Source organism: Amblyomma maculatum, chromosome 4, assembly GCF_055883805.1.
Source record: "Amblyomma maculatum isolate TAMU_Amacu chromosome 4, ASM5588380v1, whole genome shotgun sequence".
NCBI classification, from domain to species: domain Eukaryota; kingdom Metazoa; phylum Arthropoda; class Arachnida; order Ixodida; family Ixodidae; genus Amblyomma; species Amblyomma maculatum.
Window position 1 is genome coordinate 140,424,402 of NC_139347.1, and position 23,812 is coordinate 140,448,213.

The window sequence follows — 23,812 nt, forward strand, 5'->3', positions numbered from 1 at the left end:
AACAGGATTTTGTTTCATGCTCCACCGCGACACTCCGATCAAAGTCTCGTAAAAGAACCTACGCTTTGGTGTCGACTCAGCGCTTTCTAAAACGCGTTGTAAGCTTCACTGCCAGTATTCAGGAAAAGGGTGCAGCCGCATGAGTCACACGGGTTGGGCAGCAAACAATGGATCATCACAGGGTAGAAGGGGCAGACTCAAGGCTACAAGTGATAAAAGTTGTGTCGTTACAAAAAAAAAAAAAAAAAGTTCAAGTTTTTCTTGTTACCTAATTGAGCAAAAACTGACTATCAGACGAAATTAAAAGCGCGAATATATTGGTGCATCTGGCTTATTCGATAGAGTGAAACACCATAAAGCTTATATCATTAACATGGCTGGTTTGGTTGGTTTGCAGCGATTCAGAATATGATAGATGCCGCAGTGAAGGACTGCATGGATACCGCGGATCACTGTCCACCAGTGGCGTAGCCAGAAATTTTTTTCGAGGGGGTGCTGACGTTGCTGCTCAGCCTCCTCCGTATCGAGATACATACCTGTCACCAACCTGTCACCTCTCAACTGCGCCATAAATTCTGCATGCCGGGATGCAAAGATTGCACGGAAGAATTATACTACTGTCCGGGGCTTTCGTTCCATCGAGTATCCTGTGCATATATTGTTTCAGGCGAAAATCATTTGTTTAAGTTTTACAGAACAGAAAACTCATCATAGCCAGTTTTCCAGCCATTCAATTAACATTAGTTTGAATACGTAATCTTCCTGCCGAACCCGCAGATGAAATGGTTGCCTGCACTCTCTCCAGTGTGCTTTTAACTTTGATTATAATGCAGCATCTGCACTGTAAAAAACTGCATTTATTTATTTATTTATTTATTTATTTATTTATTTATTTATTTATTTATTTATTTATTTATTTATTTATTTATTTATTTATTTATTTATTTATTTATTTATTTATTTATTTATTTATTTATTTATTTATTTATTTACATATACTGCAGCAGAGTGGGTCAGAGAAATAACTCAAGTTACCGACATTCTAGTAGAAATTAAGAATAAGAAATGGACATGGGCAGGACATGTAGTGCGAAGAGAGAATAACTGATGGTCGCTGAGGGTAACAAACTGGATTCCAAGGGAAGGAAAGCGTAGCGGGGGGCGGCAGAAAGTTAGGTGGGCGGATGCGATAAAGAAGTTCGCATGGGTCAAGTGGATGCAGCTAGCACAGAACCGGGTTAAGTGGAGAAATATGGGAGAGGCCTTCGCCCTGCAGTGGGTATAGTCAGGCTGATGATGATGATGATGATGATGATGATGATGATGATGATGATGACTGCAGCCCCATCAGTGGCTATTTCAGGAGTGGGGAAAAGTACAGCATAATCAACTGTTAACAGCAAGCAAACAGTACAATGAGTTAGCGGTAGAGTCAGGAGTTAGCAGCAATCAAACGATCAACAGCCGAAACAGTCATACAGCATAACAATAAACGGCATAATCAGAAATTTCTAACAATGCTCAGAAAGTGTTCTAATGGCAACGAGCGGACATCACCGGGCAGAGAATTCCAGCTCTCAATGACATGAGTGAAGAAGGTAAACTTTAAAGCGTCTGTGCGTACATAAATGGGCGACACATTCAATGAATGGTAGTTCCTTGTAGATGAAGGCTTTGAAAACTGTAAGTATGCAATAATGCAAAACGGGATGAATTAACAATATTGTAGAAATACTTTAAACACTCCTTGTGGCGACAAGTACTCAACAGAGAAAGATTCAGGTCAGGAATAGCAGATGATGGAGAGACGTTCCTATCATACCTTCGGCACATAAACCGCACTGATTTCCTTTGTACCGACTCAAGATTATTGACGTCGGTTTGTCTATGAGGATTCCAAATTATTGACCCATACTCTAAAAGTGGACGGATTAGAGCTTTGTAAGTAATCAGTTTAGTTTCTTGAGAGGCAACAAAAAGAGACCGTTTCAAGTACCCTAGCCTCCGCAATGCATTGTTGCATATTGTGTTAATGTGTTTTGACCACGACAAATTAGATGTAAAAAGAACACCTAAGTATTTGTATGCAGACACCCGTTTCAGGTTCGCCATTGAATAACAGTAAGGTAATGTGGCTTCTCTGTTACTGAATGACATGCAGACAGATTTACGAAAATTTATTTGCATTTGCCGTGTTTCGCACCATGAGCAGAATGACGAAAATGAAGCATTCAGTCGCTCGTGATCATCAGGTGAGTTAATTGATCCGTACACTACATAATCATCTCCATACAAGCGTATTTAAAAAAAAAAATATTTTGTGGCAAATCATTGATGTATAATAAGAATATCAGTGGCCCCAGCACAGATCCTTGAGGCACGCCGGATGATACGTCAGCAGTTTCAGATGAACACGAGTTGAAAGTGACGTATTGCTTCCGATAAGGAAGAAAACTTGATATCCAGTTCACTAGTGAGGGGTTATTAAGTATTGCATTCAGCTTACACAGAAGTTTAGTGTGAAGAACCGAAGAAATAAAGCGTCAACTTGAGAGCAGATGTTAAAACTAGCAATGTCATGTGCGAATTCAACAAGTTGAGAAATGGTGCTAAACCCGCGCCGAAAACCTATACACAAAATGTTGTTAGCTTCAAGAAATTCTGAAATGTGCTTATGAATTATGTGTTCAAGTAACTACGTGACTGCGAAGTTAAGGATATTGGGCGACAGTTGGATAATATCTGGGGACTTCCAGATTTGAACAATGGAATAATATTTGCGAGTTTCCAGGCATCGGTAACAGTGGCGAATGATAGCGATTTCTGATAGCATGAAGTGTTACGAACAGACGAGGAGTCTCAGCAGACCACTTCGACATTTTCCACCGGAGCATACATAGCGGCTAAAAACACCGAGATTCAGTGCAAATAAGAGGTCCGGGAGAGACAAGACGGCGCGGTGTCAGAAGATCGAGTTTGGCCTGCGGAGACTTCTCATGTGGCGCCACGCTCCCTCCTAGATTTTTTTTTTTTTTTTTCTCCACGCATTCCATCTCTGCGTGCTTTGTTAGCTTCTCTGATAGTATGACTTGTCTCCTTTGTACGGTTCGATAACCGATTTTAGAAAACTAAATGCACCTTTCTCTCTTTTTTATTCCCGCCGAAATCTCTATTTGAGCGTGAAAATGACATACTGGAGACAAAGTCCAGATTGATTTCCGGCTCCTACGGTTGTTTTGGTCTGCGGTGTATGACAGTAGAAAAAAATTTCGTGGGGGCTAAAGCCCCATAAGCCCTCCCCCTGGCTACGCCCCTGCTGCCCACTGTGACCAACTCATTTTTTTGTTTTTGCTTTTTAAGTTATGCACAATAGAACTAATTACCAAATCATTCTTTTTTTATTATTCATATTCATTGTAAAACTAATGACAGGCTCGGAAGCACCGGTAGATGTGGCACTATCGTGGGGTAGCATTATGAAGTACGTATTACTCGGAGGAACACGTACGTGCAGTAAAGAAAATAAGCTACTGTAAATAATCGGGCCATTTTGTTACACTGTGTAGAACTCAAGGAGCGCGCGTTCGGGCGAAAAGGAGCCGCCGCCTTCGGAGGAGGAGGAAAAAACTTTATTAAACGAGCGAGTCTGGAGGAGCGAAAACAGGAGAGCTGTTTGAGCCCTTGCAGGCGCGCGGAGGCAGATCGCTCGCGCGCGTCCGCCACATTGATCAACAACGCTGAACAAAAGCGTCCTCAGTGCGCAGCAGAGGCCGCCTCCTCCTCTCCGCGCACAGCTGGGGTTTCGGAAGGCACCGCGTGACGCGCGTGCTAACAATTCCCCGAGCGAGAAATAAACGAAGCGGCTGCCGAGCAGAATTGCAGCAACCGGTGTCGTCAACGGGCGCGAAGGGGTTACTGTAGTCGCGCATGCGCGCCAAGGCGAGTTATCTTCCCGAGAAAAACGAGCGGAGAATTTCCGGCCGCGTCCGCGAGCAGTCATTCCCAGAGCTGCGAATGTATTTCGTCCCCAGCTGTCATGGCGCAGATAAGGCTCAACGATCGAAAAAGAAAAAAAAAAGTAAATAAAGCTTGTGAGGCACAGGCGAGCGCAAAGAGAAACGTTCGCAACTAAGAGGAAACAACGAGAAAAAGTCGCACACCGAAAGCTGGACGATGTTCTTGTTGTAGAGGGCTATCCCGAATGAAACTTTTTCGAAGAGATGATATTTCGACTGAATTCGAGCCCGCGGAACACGTAATCGTATAAGCACCTAAACACTGCATAGATGATATCCCAGCTAAAAAGGACAAGTGAAAAAAACAAATTAACTGATCATCCGTTAGGGTTAATGTACAGGGTATAGACAGTTCTGTTATTTTGTTCCGCCTACACGAACAATTATAGTCAACGATAACTGTAATTAACTTTCTAAATACAGCAATTTGAACGCTCAGGTATGATTAGGGAAGTTGTCGAGCGCCGCGAAAATGGTTCGAGCAAGTTTGTTCCGGAGAGGTAGTTTTTGCGCATGCTTTTTATTCAACAAAAATTAAAAGCCGCGAAGTTGAAGAAATACGACGTCACATCGCATTTTTTTCAACGTGCGCCCGAACCGGGCGCTCTCATCCCCGACATGTGGTGAAACGTAGGCCTTTGGGCTTCGCCTTGCTGCTGGTAGTGAAGCAAGCGTGAGCACACTTTCAGGTGCCAAGTCTCCCTCCTTTCTGACAATGGCAAGGGGCGTCGGCTCTTTCCGGCGGCCCCACTGCACTGAGCCATTACCTCATACAAACATACAACTGAAGTGCACGGTAACCGCCGAACACGATTCATCCTCTCTGATGGGAAGTAGTCAGCTGTTAAAGCTTTTCTTGTTACCTAAATAAAAGGCTAACCACCGCATACCACGTTATAAGCTCAAGAATTCCAATGCCCCTGTTTTGTCTTGTGTTGTCAAATATCAAAAACTAAACTGCTGTTCCTCTAAATTGTGTCCTACTACAGAAACGATTGAGCGCAACGCAGCGGCGGGCGGTTGCGGTTTTCCGGAGCAGATTTCACGACCAAGATATATCGGCATCAGAGGTTGTTGAAGTGAATTTCGGTTACGTTAAAGTAATCTAGCTTATCTGCCGAGCAACTCGGCGCCTTGCGGGCAGTCGTAGTTTCGGGCAACAAAGAACGCAGCATATTCCTTCGCGATTCGTTGACCTCGGCAGTCCAAGTTCCACCTGCCGCACTCTTCCTTTGTTATGCAAAGAAAAGGCGGAAAATTGGGAAAACAGAGTTGACAATGAACTCTCTCTCTAGGAAGACGACCTAATTGTTCGCCCGCCTTCACCTCTCTAGTTCGGTCAATATAGCTAACGTGTTGCGAATCTTGATGTAGGGTTTTTTTTTTTTTTTTTTTTTTTTTTTTTTTTTTTTTTAAGCGCAACAAATACAAATTAAAAAATAATCACAATTATAAGCATCTTGTTGCTCACGTAAGTAAATGTCATGCATGTGTGGCCCGGTTTGAGGAGACGAAGGTTCTTAGCCTATCACATTAAGAAACTTTGGTAACGAATGCATCAGCAAACCCTCTTTATCTCAGTTCGCGGCTGAGATTTTTTTCCAACGCTACTTACTACCTGTTGACTTGTCTTTTCAAGTGTAACGCACGCCCATCCGCTTTTTTTTTTCTTTTTTTTTATTGTTATTAGGTTTCGTTTCATTATCTCACACCCTTTGATCTTGCCTTCCACGAATAAAGTCAGTTGATAGCACTTGTGTGTGTATGTCTCGCCTTTCTTGTCCTTGCATTTGTTTACGCTAAAAAAAAAAAAAAAAAAAAAAAAAAGCCCTACATCAAGATGAACTATATCAACTAGCCCTGAAGAGAAGTTTTAATGAAGTGTTGCGAATGCCACGCTTGTGTTGCCCGAAGGACGGGGTAACGGACAGCATGCTTTTCACGGCTGTTACTGATTTACGCTCTTGTTGGAACCGATTGCTGTTAATCGATATTTGCGTACGCTTCGACGCTGATCTCCACTGTCCATGCTTAAGGTGCTCTTTATGGGGCGATGTGAATAGGATATATCAACAAATGCTCCCAAGTTCTTGGCGGGCTACAGCATCGCAGTTCTTGACAATGCTCTAGGCTTTTCTTTGAGTGACCTAAAACACTACAGACGTATACGCCACGTTTCGGCGTATCTTGCCTATTCTCGTCATGTGGGAAAGCGAATTATTTGGAAATGACAGACGGGCCGCCATCTTGGTCACCAGCGTGTGCCCTGACTGCTTGAGGAATATCGAAGAAGCAGCAGAGCGTCCGCCTGCTGAACACGATCGATCGTTTAGTTTAGATCGGATAGCTTACGTCGAATGCAATTGCGCTTGACTGTTTTCGTCTTAATTATAATTGCCGTTATTGAACTGTGATTGAAAATTTAACTTCAGACTATAGCATCAAGTCACATATCATTGGATAGCTTATACCGAGTACGACTGCAATGCACTAATTGCCGGTTTTCGTTAATAAGCATTACTTTTTGATTAAGAATTGAACTTTAAAATACTATGTCGTCATATATCAAAGGATAGCTTATGTTGAGTACGAGTGCAATACACTAATTGTCAGACATTGTTAACAGTTGTTAATTATTCAATTATGATTAACACTTGAACATTAGACTACAATGTCAAGTCATATATCACGACACAGCTTATGTTGAAGCCAATACTAGTATACTAATTACCAGTCTTACTTAATACCCGTTAATTTATTTATAATTAAAATTTCAATTTTAGGCTACAACGTGATGTCGTATATCACGGGATAGCTTATATCGAGTATGATTGCAATACTCTAGTTACCAGTGCCAATAATAGCCGTTAATTAGTTGTTGTGAGCAACAATTGAACTTCAAGCTCCAATGGTAAATCATATCACGGGATGGTTTAGGTCAAGTACGATTCCATTACGCAAGTTACTGGTCTTACTTAATAGCCGATAATTAGCAAATAATTATGAACAGCATTAAAACTTTGGTTTGCTTGGTTTGGTATGTGGCTTTTAACGTCCCAAAGCGACTCAGACTATGAGAGACGCCGTAGTGGAGGACTCCGGAAATTTCGACCACCTGGGGTTCTTTAACGTGCACTGACATCGCACAGCACACGGCCGCCTTGCTTTTCGCCTCCACCGAAAAGCGGCCACCGAGGCCGGGATTCGATCCCGCGTCCTTGGGAACAGTAGTCGAGCACCGTAACCACTGCGCCACCCCGGCGGGGCACTGAAACTTAGTCATATCATGCGATAGCTATTATCGAGTACGATTGCAGCACACTCATTGTCGGCCTTTGATTATACCCGTCAGTCAGCTAATCATCGCTAACAAAAAAAAAAAAAAAAAAGTTAGAGGGTCTCACGAAAGCCTACCCTTCCTCTCCTTACATTTGCCTCTCATTTTTTGCCTTTAATCGGCGTTCGTTGCAGTGCTATACATATAATTTTAATTGGTTTACAGGAAAGGGAAGACGCAGTACCTGTCACACTTTCTCTGACAAGTGTGCGTTCGGACAGTACACCATCGCTACTGTCGCGTGGCGTTGCTTGGCGCGCGTTCATGTGTGGAAGTGCTTGGCAGGAACGCTAGACAAGATGAGGCTTCTGGTTGGTCGCTTCGAATTTGTCGGCTGGTGACGTCACTTTTCTGTCGACCAATCAGGAGCGCCGTTCGCGAGAAAAGCTTTTGTCGACGGCCGTATATATGAGCCAATAAAAGGGTTTTGCCTTAATACGAGTCATGAGTCATGTTTATGTGTGAGTTGTGATTGCACAATTATACTCCACTAGTTAGAGTATGCTACTTTCCTAAGTGCTGTGTTATACGCTATGTTGCATGTTGCAAATTAGGTGCCAATCGCAGTATCTGTCACTCGCGGAATCCCGCTATCATCCTCACAGCAGACAAGCAGAATTATGAATAGCGTTTCACGACTCGGAGCGTGGAGCTCGGCTGGTGATCCAAGAGATGAAGGTTCGATTCCCGGATAGAGACTAATATATATATATATATATATATATATATATATATATATATATATATATATATATATATATATATATATATATATATATATAATTTTAATGATGAGTCGCATACCTCTTATGCATTGCTAGGCAACGCCGGCAAAGCTTCGCGAGGGGGCTGCGCAGCTGGCCTTGGCTGTGACGTCACGGCATACGCGAAGCCCGGCTCCGACCCTCGTAGTGAAGCTTTTCGCTTCAAAACTGCACGTTCTACAAAAAAAGCTTTTTCCGCACTGTAGAAGAAGTAGCACTATTACACCATACAAATTATTTTTTCGTACAACACAAAATCTCAGTCCTAAACCTCATACTACGTTTTAACTCGTAATTACATGAAATTTCAAACCATACAGGTTTTATGCAAACAATGGCAAACCTAGAAAGCCTAGCACGAAACGCGCGCAACCCGCAACTCCGATCCACGGAAAGTTATAATTCACAGAGCGACATATGGACAACATACAGAGAACAGATTGCCTCGATTATTCAAACATCACTCCAACGAAACTGTCGTTTACAGGACGTTTTGAGTATTTTCTTAATATGACATAACATTGAGATGGCATGAAAAAAAAAACAGCGAGGAGAAATCAATTTATAATGAAAATTTATACCCAATTGTATGCCTTATTATTATCGTGTGTTGTATTTTCTTCTGTGAGCGAAGGGGTGTTAATGTATTTTGCACACGATTTTTTGCTTATGTATTGATGTAGTTTTTATGTTACGTGATGTAAACGGTGATAGAAATAAACGTATTATTATTATTATTATTATTATTATTATTATTATTATTATTATTATTATTATTATTATTATTATTATTATTATTATTATTATCTTTAACGTGCGCTGACATCGTACAGCACATGGACGCTTTCACTTCAAAAATTGTAAAGGTTCAACTATCCTTAAACCAAGTTCACGAGCGTTAATTAGCTTATCGGCCGCAGCCGCAGTCGCCACTTTGATCTTAGCTCGCTTCCGCGCTTGGTAAGCTGCCCGGCCAGATTTTACATTACGAACGAAATTTTGATTATTCCGGGGCCTTCCACTACGGCAGTTTTCTATCTTTTTTTCACTAGCACCTTCCTCCCTTTCCTCACGGCGCGGCTCAGGTGTCCACAAAACTGTGACAGATACGGCCCTTTTTCGTATGCAGACTCCCAGGACTACCAACCGCCTCCACGTGACCTCCATCGCAAAGTCCCGTTGCGGTTGGCCATGACGCGTGCAGCCGGCGCACCTGCCATGTCACGTGGGATCCATGACGTCGCACGCCTCGGCGACCAATTGGCGAATGCCATAAAACGCCGGAGGCCACAATATATATATATATATATATTTTTTTTTTATGTTTCTCCTACGGCGGTTGCAATGCTACCGCGCTAATGAGAGCTCTGTGTCAATACACTGCAATAAAATTAAACTATTTTTGCATAAATAAATGCGCACATTCTGTAGCCAGTGTGGATGCTTGTGCCTCGACTCGCCTCGACCTGTGCCACAGATGGTGCTCCTGCATCACGCTGCACAGCGTATATGTGTATGGGACCGGTAAACTACTGCTCGCATGGGCCTGTGGCGCAACGGATAACGCGTCTGACTACGGATCAGAAGATTCCAGGTTCGAATCCTGGCAGGCTCGGGCTTTTTTTTTTACCCATTATTTATTCTTTTTTTTTTTTTCGTTACGACATGGGACGCGTACATGTGCACCTTGCTAGGGCCACCGACATGGCCACGACCGTTTATCGTGCCGCCGCTGCCTCGTCTCGTATCGCAAGGGGATGCTCAAGCTTCGTGTCGAATGCCTTTTCCTTCCGCGATTTCTTCGATATATTTTTGTTTGGATGATTTCTGTGGAAGGAAGGTGCAGTATCTCTATCTGAATTCTCAGTGGACACATACATTAAATTAGGTCAAGATCACACACCCTTTTCATTCCGTGATCGCGATATTAAGAGATGGATTATACAGCTGGTTCGTAGGAAAAGCCGTCGGAGTGGTGGTGGTGGTGGTGGTGGTGGTGGTGGTGGTAGTATTAGTAGTGGTGGTGGTGGTGGTAATAGTAATAGTAGTAGTAGTAGTAGTAGTAGTAGTAGTAGTAGTAGTAGTAGTAGTAGTAGTAGTAGCATAGTAGTAGTAGCATAGTAGTAGTAGTAGCATAGTAGGAGCAGTAGTAGTAGTAGTAGTGGTAGTAGTAATAGTAGTAGTAGCATTGTCGTAGGAGTAGTAGTAGCATAGTAGGAGCAGTAGTAACAGCAGTGGTAATAGTAGTAGTAGCAGTAATAGTAGTAGTGGTAAAATAGTAGCGGTAGTTGTAGTAGTAGTAGTAGTAGTAGTAGTAGTAGTAGTAGTAGTAGCAGCATGGCAGTAGTAGTAGTAGTAGTAGCAGCAGCATGGCAGTAGTAGTAGTAGTAGTAGTAGTAGCATAGTAGGAGCAGTAGTAGTAGTAGTGGTAGTAGTAGCATAGTCGTAGGAGTAGTAGTAGCACAGTAGGAGCAGTAGTAGTAGCAGTAGTATAGTAGTAATAGTAGTAATAGTAGCATAGTAAGTAGTGGTAAAATAGTAGCGGTAGTTGTAGTAGTAGTAATAGTAGTAGTAGTAGTAGTAGTAGCAGGAGTAGTAGTAGTAGCATAGTAGGAGCAGTAGTAGTCGTAGTAGCATAGTAGTAGTAGTAGCATAGCAGTATTAGTAGTAGTAGTAGTAGCATAGTAGTAGTAGTAGTAGTAGTAATAGCATAGTAGCAGTAGTATTAGCAGTGGTAGCATAGTACTAGTAGTAGTAGTAGTAGTAGTAGTAGTAGTAGTAGTAGTAGTAGTAGTAGTAGTAGTAGTAGTAGTTGTGGTGGTGGTAGTCGACACCACGTGTGAAATAATTGGGGATACGTAAAAAAATCCTACCATGTTAATTTCCGGTTCCAGTGATTGATGAATGATTGGTGTGTGATAGGCAATGGCGATGTTAATGAAATTGTAATTTATTAGTTAGCTGATGGTTTAAAGAAATAAAAAAAAATGAGAGAGGGGATGAAAAGCCAGTGTTTGATGCTAATTAAGAAAGTTTAGAGTTTGTCATTGATCAATTAATTAATCAGAACATGAAAAAGTGTTCAAAGGTGTCAAACTGCACCGAATGGAAAGGCAATGTTTTGCTGATGCTAAGCATCGTTGTATAAAAAAAAATTAAATTGGAAAATAACAAATTAAAAACAAAAGCAAGAAATTGAAATAAACATGATAAGATATAAAAACAAATAAAGGAGATAAAAAAGCAAGAAATTGAAATAAACATAATAAGATATAAAAACAAATAAAGGAGATAAAAATAGAATAGTGATAAAAGAGCATCAGTGTGTTGAAGCGCTATCGCGTCTGCCCTCAAATATTTTTAGTATTTTTAGTTTTTGTTGAAGTGGGTTTTGGGGGAAAGGAAGGCGCAGTATCTCTATCACTTACCGGTGGGCAGATACTCAATTAGTTCGAAGCCACTCGGACAGAGCGAAGCGAAATCCGGAGTTGCAAGGATTTTCGTATCAGCCACAAAATGAAGCCGTGAAATCCTATGAGACAGTTTCCTGCTGCGCTGAGAAATCATTTTCGTAACAATTTAATTTTCCGTTTTCCTTTACTAATAGCGTGATGGCTCGATTTTTGCGGCTGAGACGAAAATCTTTTTGCTCCAGGGCTTTTGACCAATAGCGTACCTTTTCGCAGCTTTATTGATGTGTAAAACAGAAACGCTCCATTGGTGTCATCTGCTAGCTACTTACGGTTCGCGCCCTGTGTTCGCGTATCGGCAAAAACTTGCAGGAATGTTTTCGGAACTAGACAGTTCGCAAGTGTATGTTCAGCAGTCATGACTACATATTTACGAAGTAAATAACCTAAAGTCGGTCACTGTCCCCAGTAATTGCCAACGACTAACGACAGCGCGTGCACGAAGCGGTAGCGGATCACGCTATGCTTACTCTCTCGACATATGTCGCAGGAACACGCTTAATTTGAATGTGTGCTGTGTCACATAAGCAGTTGCATGCGTTGTTGTTGTCGTTGCTGTTGTCGAGGCTGTAGGAAGAAGGAAAAGAAAATACATGGGCCTGCTACTGGCTCTGTAGCTGAGCCACCTCCGCTGCCTCGTGCGGACAGAAGAGAAAATAAAGAAGAAAAAAAGAAGAGGGAGAGAAAGACGCGCGCCGCAACAACGGCCGTCGTCCACCATCACTGAAGCGGTGGCGGGTGCAATGACGGCCTACAACCAATAAAAATTCGGTGGATGGCTAGCCCCCGCCGCGAGCGGCGTTGGCCCACCGTCCCAACCCCGTAGGGCCACGAACTGCCACCAGGTCCTGCTTATACAGAAATTCGGTGCATTTCTGTCAATGTCACTGCAAGACGCGCGTGCTTCGTGGGCTGCAGACCATATGCGACAGTTTGATAAGGCAGCACACGTACAGCCTGCATACAGCGTTCGGGCAGCTATTACAAGCGCTACCTGGAAGCATGCGTACTGGGGTCAGGGCGCTATACAAAGTTGCGCAAATGGACGACCCTGTATCATGCGCCGCGGACCCCCCACATTCCCCGTCGCCAGTGAAGCAGACTATCAACGGTACTCATTGTCATCTGTTCGAAAGCCGCTCGGATAAATGTCACAGTCGGAAAAGACGTGTGGCAACGCGACATTCCAGCCTCCGACGCCGAAGCACTCGGTGCTTTCCGTCGCGTGGTTCTACTGCGCCTGCGCGCGTAGCTGGAGCTCGGAGCCGCATTCGCGCCCAAAACGGGAACTCCGCGCGAGGCCGCACAGTGCGCGTGCACCTATTTCGTCCGAAACGAACGGCCCTGACACTATGCCGAGGCAACCGGTTAGCTAGCACTGGCGCTCACAATAATGCGATCGAGCGAATCGGGAAGCCAGCCTCGGCTGCTGCAGCCTTATCAGCGCCCGCGAAACAGACGTCGTCCTATCGATCGCGCCTTCTAATAATGGACGAAAGCGAATTAAGTGCGCTTCCATATCCCTCACGGAGAGCGGTCACGGCAGCCAATAAAAGGCGATAAAGCGAGTCATGTTCATTACCGTTATGCCGCTCGGTTGGAAATTATCGGGGACGCGTCCGGCACGATACCAAACCGTGCAGCTGCTTTCTCAACTGATGACTCAATATCATACATAAGGTGCCACAAGCCAGGCTCATATGCAGGCTCTGCCAGCACACTTTCCAGCTGTGTGCCGTGATCATTATTTTTCTTTTCCATTTATCATTTTTCTTTTCAGCAGTTAAACACACCTAATCCGCGTTCAACAAACGATTCGTCGCGAAACAAAGATAAAAATTACACTCAGTTTTCATTGTTGTAAACAGTTTTCAGTATGGCGCATAACGTTAGCACTTTTAACGACGGTGCAAAATAAAACGGAACTCCTTCTTTCGTCCAAAATGATCAAGCGTTCCCTTTTATACTGGATCTGTGGTGCATTAAAAACATGCGAGCATGCGACGCCTCACACTAATAAAAAATGAGTGTCCAGAAGTGGCCTTAATTCGCTCGCAGCTTTCGCCCCATTGCTCGGTCGCGCCGGCCTTCTTCGGAGACTGGACATCATCAACCTCACCAAAACCATCATTATCATCAGCCCCATAAAGGTCCACAGTAGGACATGCATGGGTTCTCTTGGTAACTGTTACGACCAAGCATCCGCAATTGCGCGCTCTATTGTTCGCCTGTGGGCATGGATAAGTTTTGTGAATATGTGGTGATGGTCCAATGGCTCTAAGTGAGCCTGTTTCCAGGAATCCTGTTTTGTAAGCATGTTTTGCTTTGTGGACAACCTGCAAATGCCAAATTGACCCTGTCAAGAGAACGTCTGGAAAAACACAAAGAAACGTCCCCCTGCGGGAAATAGCAGGAAGTGCTTTCTTTCTTTTGTCCACCCTTCCAGTCGAGAAGTGCTATCCTCCAGTGATGAATGCCTCCTATCCAAAGGAGACGACAGAGTGACATGTCCGCTGACGTGCAGGACAAGAAAGGAGCATGACTCATACGGCCATTAAGTGATTTCCCGGGAATGCAGGAAAGATTTGCAATTGTCGAAAAGGGACCATGTTGGGAGCCCTATGCGGCGCCACGTGCACTCGGGTTTCTGAGAAGTAAAACCCCTTGTCAGAACCAGCTTGTGGTTTCTTTGCTGAAGAATAGAAATGTACCTCCTCTCCTCGCCGTTCCCAAGCTTTTCCCGCCAACAAGTGATCACGCCCAACGAATGAATGCCGGACCAGTCAGTGCTTCAGACCATCAGTGCAGTGAAGTGTTCGATTGGATGCCGATACCTGAGGGGCGTGCCCTGGATTTGGTTGGTCAGCATCTTCAGAGAGGGGCTGGACATAGGGGGTTTTTAAGGACGCTGCAGAGCACGAAATGGCTCTGGGCCCTGGGTAAACGGCTCATCCAGTCGCTTCTCGCTATGAACTCTTAACGCTTGTCATTTTGCTGATGTACCCTTCTTTTTCATGTAAATATTCTTGTAAATACGTTTTCTCAAAGTGCCAGTAAACCTGCTTGTACATATTTCACCAACTTCGAAGATTCAATCCTACTTCAACCCCGAGTCTCTGCACGCTACCAAGTGAAGGCCGGGTCGACGTAGCCCCAGCGTCACGACAACTGGTGTCCAGCGTTGGGATCTGAATCTACAAGCCACAACATCTGATGACTGGAGGTGGGATCTGGATCTACAAGCTACAACATCTGGTGATTCGAGGTGGATCAGAATCTACAAGCCACATCTTGTGATCGGAGGTGGCATCTCAAGCAACAAGCAGGCGCAACAATCGGCCAACAAGAGAGCAGCTCGGAACATCGATCGCATGTGTGGGTGAGTGCTTGGCTTTTCTTCTGATGTGGACCAGGTTCTAGAACAGGGTTAGATTTTAGAACTGGTAAAAAGTGGAAACGCCTTTAGGTTTGGTAGTTTGCACTGTTGTTTTGGAAGTAGCCGACACTCGGAGCGATCATGGACCTACAAAAGCTGCAGAAACCGGAACTGTTGCAATTGTGTGAGGAATTGGGAATTGATACAAGTGGTTTGGCACGAAAACCCTTGATTATAAAGGCAATCACTGATCTGGGAACCGATGATGAGGAGCTCAGTGAAGCATGGAACCTCATCGGTCAAAAAAAGGAGCAGCTCAGACAGCAGAAAGAGCGGGAAAAAGAGGAAAAGAGGCGTGAGCGTGAACTTGAGAGGGAAAAAGAGGAAAGGGAGCGCGAACGTGAGTGGGAAAAAGAGGAAAAGAAGCGTGAAAGAGAAGCAAAAAAGCTGGACCAAGAAATTGAGCTCCGGAAATTAGAACTAGAGTTGAGCAAGAGGTCGGGCAATTGTCCCCAGCTAGCGGTACCTCTTCTCAACAAGGAGGCAGATTTCAAGATGTCAAAGTACATGCAGCCATATGTGATATCAGGGGATATCGGTCTGTATCTGGCTAACTTTGAGCGAACCTGCGAAAAACTGTCCTTCCAGCGAGACACTTGGTCTCAGAGATTATTGACGGTTCTGCCCTGCGAGGCAGCGGAGGTTGTCGCGCGGCTGAGCAAGGAGGACGCGGACAACTACGAGAAGGTCAAAACTTGCCTTCTGAGAAAGTATAGGCTTAGCGCCGAGGCGTTCAGACAACGTTTTCGGAACGCTACTAAGTCCAGGGACGAGAGTTACCCTGAATTCCTGTACAATTTAAGAGTAAATTTGGGCGAGTGGCTAAAGAGCACAGATTCCTACAGTGATAGGGACGCTGTAGTCGAGCGAATTCTTTTGGAGCAGTTTTATAACTGCCTCCCAGAAAAAGAAAGAAATTGGTTACAGGACCGAGGCGAAATTAAGTCGGCAACTGAAGCTGCCGAACTTATTGAGGAGTATGCTTCGCGCCGACAATTCAGCAACCCAGCAGTGGATAGGCTCCGCAATCCCAAGTTCAGTGTGAATAACCGTCAGAAAAGGCACTTTGCTAGATTTGCAAACGAAGAAAGGAAGGCTTCTTCAGGCAAACGCCCTAGAAAGGACGGCAGTGAGAAAAGTGGGGAAGTGACCAACGCGCAGAACACAAAGAAAAAGCTTGATGCTAGGAAGCCGCTCACATGCTTTAGGTGTAATGAGCAGGGTCACATTGCCGTCAACTGCCGGAAAGAAAAGTTTGCTTTCTCGCATGTCAGTGACTGCGATGAAAATAGGCAGCTTTTGGAACCTTACATGCATGACCTAGTAGTCAACGGGAAGCCATGCAAGGTACTGCGCGATTCGGCCGCAACAATGGATGTTGTCCATCCGGCGTATGTGTCGCCTTCCGACTATACAGGACAGTGTGCATGGATCCGACAGGTAGTTGAGGAACAGAGTGTGTGCTTGCCGATCGCGAACGTGGTCATCGAGGGCCCTTTCGGCGAATTAACAACCGAGGCTGCCGTTTCAGGAAAGCTTCCTAAGTGCTATCCGTATTTGTTCTCCAACAAATCGGACATGCTGCTGCGAAAGAGGGGCATCCTTTTCGGAGACAGAGTTGTGCAAGCCTTAACACGTTCAAAGGCGCGAGAACTAGCTACACTGCTCATTCCAGAAAAATCCACAGCGGAGGAAACGGCAGTTAAAACAGTGGTAAATGCGGAACATAGCAGGTCAGAAAACTTTGAGAGCGAGGCATCTCAGATATTTCAACTTGAAAGGGCGCTTGATGAGACGCGGAATGAGGACGTTCTTGAGAATAACCTCTTGCCGCCAGTGTCTAGTAATCTCACGAGACTTTTAAGTGGAACCCGAGAGGACTTAGCTATGGAGCAAGCCGTGGTAAATCTAACGTTAAACCTTCCCGAGGAGATGGGGGACAACTTGATTTGCCTCAGCGGAAAAGGAAGCAACGCTCAGGAGCTTCTCAAAAGGACGGAGCAGAAAGAACTAAAGAAATCCCAGCTGTCCGATCTGGGCGAAATAATAACAGAGTTTGAGGCCTGCTTCGTGGACAGGCCAGGCAGGACTGATTTGACTGAGCACGATATTGAGCTGACTTCAGACGTGCCAGTGCGATCAAGGTGCTACCGATTTTCTCCAAGGCAAAGAGAAATTCTGGATATGGAAGTAACTCGCATGCTGGAATTAGGAGTAATAAAACCCTCGGAAAGCGATTATGCTTCGCCTATGATCTTAGTAGAAGCTCCAGGTAAAGACCCTAGGCCTGTGGTAGACTACCGAAAGCTAAATTCTCTCACCAGGGATCAAGTGTATCCTATTCCGAATATTGAGGAGAGAGTAGAACAGGTCAGTAGAGCGGCATATGTGACTACGCTGGACCTTACTCGAGGATATTGGCAAGTACCGCTCACTGAACGCGCCAGCAGATACGCGGCTTTCGTCACTCCGACGGGCAGCTACCAGCCAACAATGATGAGTTTCGGGCTCAAAAATGCTCCATTTTGTTTTTCACGACTCATGGATAGGGTTTTAAAGGGGTGTGAAACATTCGCGGTGCCTTATTTAGACGACATTGCGGTTTTTTCCGACTCATGGGCGGACCATATGGTACATCTAAGAGCTGTACTGAGCCTTTTGCGTCAAGCTGGACTAACCGTAAAGGCCGAGAAATGTTGCCTGGCAAGGGCGACCGTGGACTACTTGGGTCACAATGTAGGTCAAGGTTTCAGGAAACCCAGCGAGATTAAGATTTCTGCGGTAGCAGACTACCCGCGGCCGAGCACGAAGACGGAAATTCGAGCATTCCTAGGTCTGACGGGATACTACAATCACTACATCCCTAACTATTCATCTTTGGCTAGCCCTCTGACCGACGCTCTCCGCAAGACAGAACCGACAAATGTAGTCTGGGACGAACAAAAGGAAGCCTCCTTCGTAAACCTGAAGGCTGTGCTGATTAGCCGTCCGGTATTGCGAGCTCCAGACTATGGCCGAGAATTCACGGTCCAGTGTGATGCCAGTGATCGAGGGTTAGGTGCTGTTCTCTGCCAGAGAGATGACGACGGTAATGAGCACCCTGTGCTCTACCTGAGCAGAAAACTGAGTTCTAGAGAGAGGGCTTATTGCGCGTCAGAGAAAGAGTGCGCTTGCATTGTATGGGCCATTCAAAAATTGCAGTGCTATCTTGGAGGGGCCAAATTCACCGTAGAGACGGACCATTGTCCCCTGGCTTGGCTGCAAACTGCGACATCGAAGAACAGTCGCCTTCTTAGGTGGAGCTTGATTTTACAGCAGTACAATTTTGAAATAAGATACAAAAAGGGGAAGTTAAATGGGAATGCGGACGCGCTTAGCCGCTCTTTCTAAGCGGTCCGAGATGTTCCTCACCATGTATCCAAATTGATAATCAGGTTTTTTTTTTTTTTTTTTTTCGTGCGCTTGTATATGTGTGACTATGTAAAGCAGCACGTTTGGTTTTCTAGGAATACGTGGGTCCTGAACGTCTTGAGAGTGGGCTTTTCTCGAACAACAATGGCAGTTTTCTTTTGACCTGGTCTCTTCAGACGGGAGCCGAGTGCTTGCTTCGACATGTGGTTGAGTTTCAGACAGCTCGAGCAATTTGGCCTACAACAATCAAGACAACGCGACAAGCAACAGCGAGCTTCAAGCGTTCACGTGCAGACCATTAAGTCGTCTCTTCATGCAGCAGCTGGGACTGCTGCCCTCCGAGACTCTTCTGGCGGGGGAGGAGGCTGTTACGACCAAGCATCCGCAATTGCGCGCTCTATTGTTCGCCTGTGGGCATGGATAAGTTTTGTGAATATGTGGTGATGGTCCAATGGCTCTAAGTGAGCCTGTTTCCAGGAATCCTGTTTTGTAAGCCTGTTTTGCTTTGTGGACACTCTGCAAATGCCAAATTGACCCTGCCAAGAGAACGTCTGGAAAAACACAAAGAAACGTCCCCCTGCGGGAAATAGCAGGAAGTGCTTTCTTTCTTTTGTCCACCCTTCCAGTCGAGAAGTGCTATCCTCCAGTGATGAATGCCTCCTATCCAAAGGAGACGACAGAGTGACATGTCCGCTGACGTGCAGGACAAGAAAGGAGCATGACTCATACGGCCATTAAGTGATTTCCCGGGAATGCAGGAAAGATTTGCAATTGTCGAAAAGGGACCATGTTGGGAGCCCTATGCGGCGCCACGTGCACTCGGGTTTCTGAGAAGTAAAACCCCTTGTCAGAACCAGCTTGTGGTTTCTTTGCTGAAGAATAGAAATGTACCTCCTCTCCTCGCCGTTCCCAAGCTTTTCCCGCCAACAAGTGATCACGCCCAACGAATGAATGCCGGACCAGTCAGTGCTTCAGACCATCAGTGCAGTGAAGTGTTCGATTGGATGCCGATACCTGAGGGGCGTGCCCTGGATTTGGTTGGTCAGCATCTTCAGAGAGGGGCTGGACATAGGGGGTTTTTAAGGACGCTGCAGAGCACGAAATGGCTCTGGGCCCTGGGTAAACGGCTCATCCAGTCGCTTCTCGCTATGAACTCTTAACGCTTGTCATTTTGCTGATGTACCCTTCTTTTTCATGTAAATATTCTTGTAAATACGTTTTCTCAAAGTGCCAGTAAACCTGCTTGTACATATTTCACCAACTTCGAAGATTCAATCCTACTTCAACCCCGAGTCTCTGCACGCTACCAAGTGAAGGCCGGGTCGACGTAGCCCCAGCGTCACGACAACTGGTGTCCAGCGTTGGGATCTGAATCTACAAGCCACAACATCTGATGACTGGAGGTGGGATCTGGATCTACAAGCTACAACATCTGGTGATTCGAGGTGGATCAGAATCTACAAGCCACATCTTGTGATCGGAGGTGGCATCTCAAGCAACAAGCAGGCGCAACAATCGGCCAACAAGAGAGCAGCTCGGAACATCGATCGCATGTGTGGGTGAGTGCTTGGCTTTTCTTCTGATGTGGACCAGGTTCTAGAACAGGGTTAGATTTTAGAACTGGTAAAAAGTGGAAACGCCTTTAGGTTTGGTAGTTTGCACTGTTGTTTTGGAAGTAGCCGACACTCGGAGCGATCATGGACCTACAAAAGCTGCAGAAACCGGAACTGTTGCAATTGTGTGAGGAATTGGGAATTGATACAAGTGGTTTGGCACGAAAACCCTTGATTATAAAGGCAATCACTGATCTGGGAACCGATGATGAGGAGCTCAGTGAAGCATGGAACCTCATCGGTCAAAAAAAGGAGCAGCTCAGACAGCAGAAAGAGCGGGAAAAAGAGGAAAAGAGGCGTGAGCGTGAACTTGAGAGGGAAAAAGAGGAAAGGGAGCGCGAACGTGAGTGGGAAAAAGAGGAAAAGAAGCGTGAAAGAGAAGCAAAAAAGCTGGACCAAGAAATTGAGCTCCGGAAATTAGAACTAGAGTTGAGCAAGAGGTCGGGCAATTGTCCCCAGCTAGCGGTACCTCTTCTCAACAAGGAGGCAGATTTCAAGATGTCAAAGTACATGCAGCCATATGTGATATCAGGGGATATCGGTCTGTATCTGGCTAACTTTGAGCGAACCTGCGAAAAACTGTCCTTCCAGCGAGACACTTGGTCTCAGAGATTATTGACGGTTCTGCCCTGCGAGGCAGCGGAGGTTGTCGCGCGGCTGAGCAAGGAGGACGCGGACAACTACGAGAAGGTCAAAACTTGCCTTCTGAGAAAGTATAGGCTTAGCGCCGAGGCGTTCAGACAACGTTTTCGGAACGCTACTAAGTCCAGGGACGAGAGTTACCCTGAATTCCTGTACAATTTAAGAGTAAATTTGGGCGAGTGGCTAAAGAGCACAGATTCCTACAGTGATAGGGACGCTGTAATCGAGCGAATTCTTTTGGAGCAGTTTTATAACTGCCTCCCAGAAAAAGAAAGAAATTGGTTACAGGACCGAGGCGAAATTAAGTCGGCAACTGAAGCTGCCGAACTTATTGAGGAGTATGCTTCGCGCCGACAATTCAGCAACCCAGCAGTGGATAGGCTCCGCAATCCCAAGTTCAGTGTGAATAACCGTCAGAAAAGGCACTTTGCTAGATTTGCAAACGAAGAAAGGAAGGCTTCTTCAGGCAAACGCCCTAGAAAGGACGGCAGTGAGAAAAGTGGGGAAGTGACCAACGCGCAGAACACAAAGAAAAAGCTTGATGCTAGGAAGCCGCTCACATGCTTTAGGTGTAATGAGCAGGGTCACATTGCCGTCAACTGCCGGAAAGAAAAGTTTGCTTTCTCGCATGTCAGTGACTGCGATGAAAATAGGCAGCTTTTGGAACCTTACATGCATGACCTAGTAGTCAACGGGAAGCCATGCAAGGTACTGCGCGATTCGGCCGCAACAATGGATGTTGTCCATCCGGCGTATGTGTCGCCTTCCGACTATACAGGACAGTGTGCATGGATCCGACAGGTAGTTGAGGAACAGAGTGTGTGCTTGCCGATCGCGAACGTGGTCATCGAGGGCCCTTTCGGCGAATTAACAACCGAGGCTGCCGTTTCAGGAAAGCTTCCTAAGTGCTATCCGTATTTGTTCTCCAACAAATCGGACATGCTGCTGCGAAAGAGGGGCATCCTTTTCGGAGACAGAGTTGTGCAAGCCTTAACACGTTCAAAGGCGCGAGAACTAGCTACACTGCTCATTCCAGAAAAATCCACAGCGGAGGAAACGGCAGTTAAAACAGTGGTAAATGCGGAACATAGCAGGTCAGAAAACTTTGAGAGCGAGGCATCTCAGATATTTCAACTTGAAAGGGCGCTTGATGAGACGCGGAATGAGGACGTTCTTGAGAATAACCTCTTGCCGCCAGTGTCTAGTAATCTCACGAGACTTTTAAGTGGAACCCGAGAGGACTTAGCTATGGAGCAAGCCGTGGTAAATCTAACGTTAAACCTTCCCGAGGAGATGGGGGACAACTTGATTTGCCTCAGCGGAAAAGGAAGCAACGCTCAGGAGCTTCTCAAAAGGACGGAGCAGAAAGAACTAAAGAAATCCCAGCTGTCCGATCTGGGCGAAATAATAACAGAGTTTGAGGCCTGCTTCGTGGACAGGCCAGGCAGGACTGATTTGACTGAGCACGATATTGAGCTGACTTCAGACGTGCCAGTGCGATCAAGGTGCTACCGATTTTCTCCAAGGCAAAGAGAAATTCTGGATATGGAAGTAACTCGCATGCTGGAATTAGGAGTAATAAAACCCTCGGAAAGCGATTATGCTTCGCCTATGATCTTAGTAGAAGCTCCAGGTAAAGACCCTAGGCCTGTGGTAGACTACCGAAAGCTAAATTCTCTCACCAGGGATCAAGTGTATCCTATTCCGAATATTGAGGAGAGAGTAGAACAGGTCAGTAGAGCGGCATATGTGACTACGCTGGACCTTACTCGAGGATATTGGCAAGTACCGCTCACTGAACGCGCCAGCAGATACGCGGCTTTCGTCACTCCGACGGGCAGCTACCAGCCAACAATGATGAGTTTCGGGCTCAAAAATGCTCCATTTTGTTTTTCACGACTCATGGATAGGGTTTTAAAGGGGTGTGAAACATTCGCGGTGCCTTATTTAGACGACATTGCGGTTTTTTCCGACTCATGGGCGGACCATATGGTACATCTAAGAGCTGTACTGAGCCTTTTGCGTCAAGCTGGACTAACCGTAAAGGCCGAGAAATGTTGCCTGGCAAGGGCGACCGTGGACTACTTGGGTCACAATGTAGGTCAAGGTTTCAGGAAACCCAGCGAGATTAAGATTTCTGCGGTAGCAGACTACCCGCGGCCGAGCACGAAGACGGAAATTCGAGCATTCCTAGGTCTGACGGGATACTACAATCACTACATCCCTAACTATTCATCTTTGGCTAGCCCTCTGACCGACGCTCTCCGCAAGACAGAACCGACAAATGTAGTCTGGGACGAACAAAAGGAAGCCTCCTTCGTAAACCTGAAGGCTGTGCTGATTAGCCGTCCGGTATTGCGAGCTCCAGACTATGGCCGAGAATTCACGGTCCAGTGTGATGCCAGTGATCGAGGGTTAGGTGCTGTTCTCTGCCAGAGAGATGACGACGGTAATGAGCACCCTGTGCTCTACCTGAGCAGAAAACTGAGTTCTAGAGAGAGGGCTTATTGCGCGTCAGAGAAAGAGTGCGCTTGCATTGTATGGGCCATTCAAAAATTGCAGTGCTATCTTGGAGGGGCCAAATTCACCGTAGAGACGGACCATTGTCCCCTGGCTTGGCTGCAAACTGCGACATCGAAGAACAGTCGCCTTCTTAGGTGGAGCTTGATTTTACAGCAGTACAATTTTGAAATAAGATACAAAAAGGGGAAGTTAAATGGGAATGCGGACGCGCTTAGCCGCTCTTTCTAAGCGGTCCGAGATGTTCCTCACCATGTATCCAAATTGATAATCAGGTTTTTTTTTTTTTTTTTTTTTCGTGCGCTTGTATATGTGTGACTATGTAAAGCAGCACGTTTGGTTTTCTAGGAATACGTGGGTCCTGAACGTCTTGAGAGTGGGCTTTTCTCGAACAACAATGGCAGTTTTCTTTTGACCTGGTCTCTTCAGACGGGAGCCGAGTGCTTGCTTCGACATGTGGTTGAGTTTCAGACAGCTCGAGCAATTTGGCCTACAACAATCAAGACAACGCGACAAGCAACAGCGAGCTTCAAGCGTTCACGTGCAGACCATTAAGTCGTCTCTTCATGCAGCAGCTGGGACTGCTGCCCTCCGAGACTCTTC

General features: G+C 45.6%; 1 protein-coding gene and 1 non-coding gene across 2 annotated transcripts in view; one reads left to right on the plus strand and one right to left on the minus strand.

The window, feature by feature from the left end:
* LOC146193184 (lysoplasmalogenase TMEM86A) overlaps window positions 1–23,812 on the minus strand; it is a 67,657-nt gene that overhangs the window by 34,672 nt on the left and 9,173 nt on the right. The gene's annotated exons all lie outside the window — the stretch shown is intronic.
* TRNAR-ACG (transfer RNA arginine (anticodon ACG)) lies at window positions 9,660–9,732 on the plus strand. The gene has a single exon. It is a non-coding gene; the product is annotated as a tRNA-Arg (tRNA).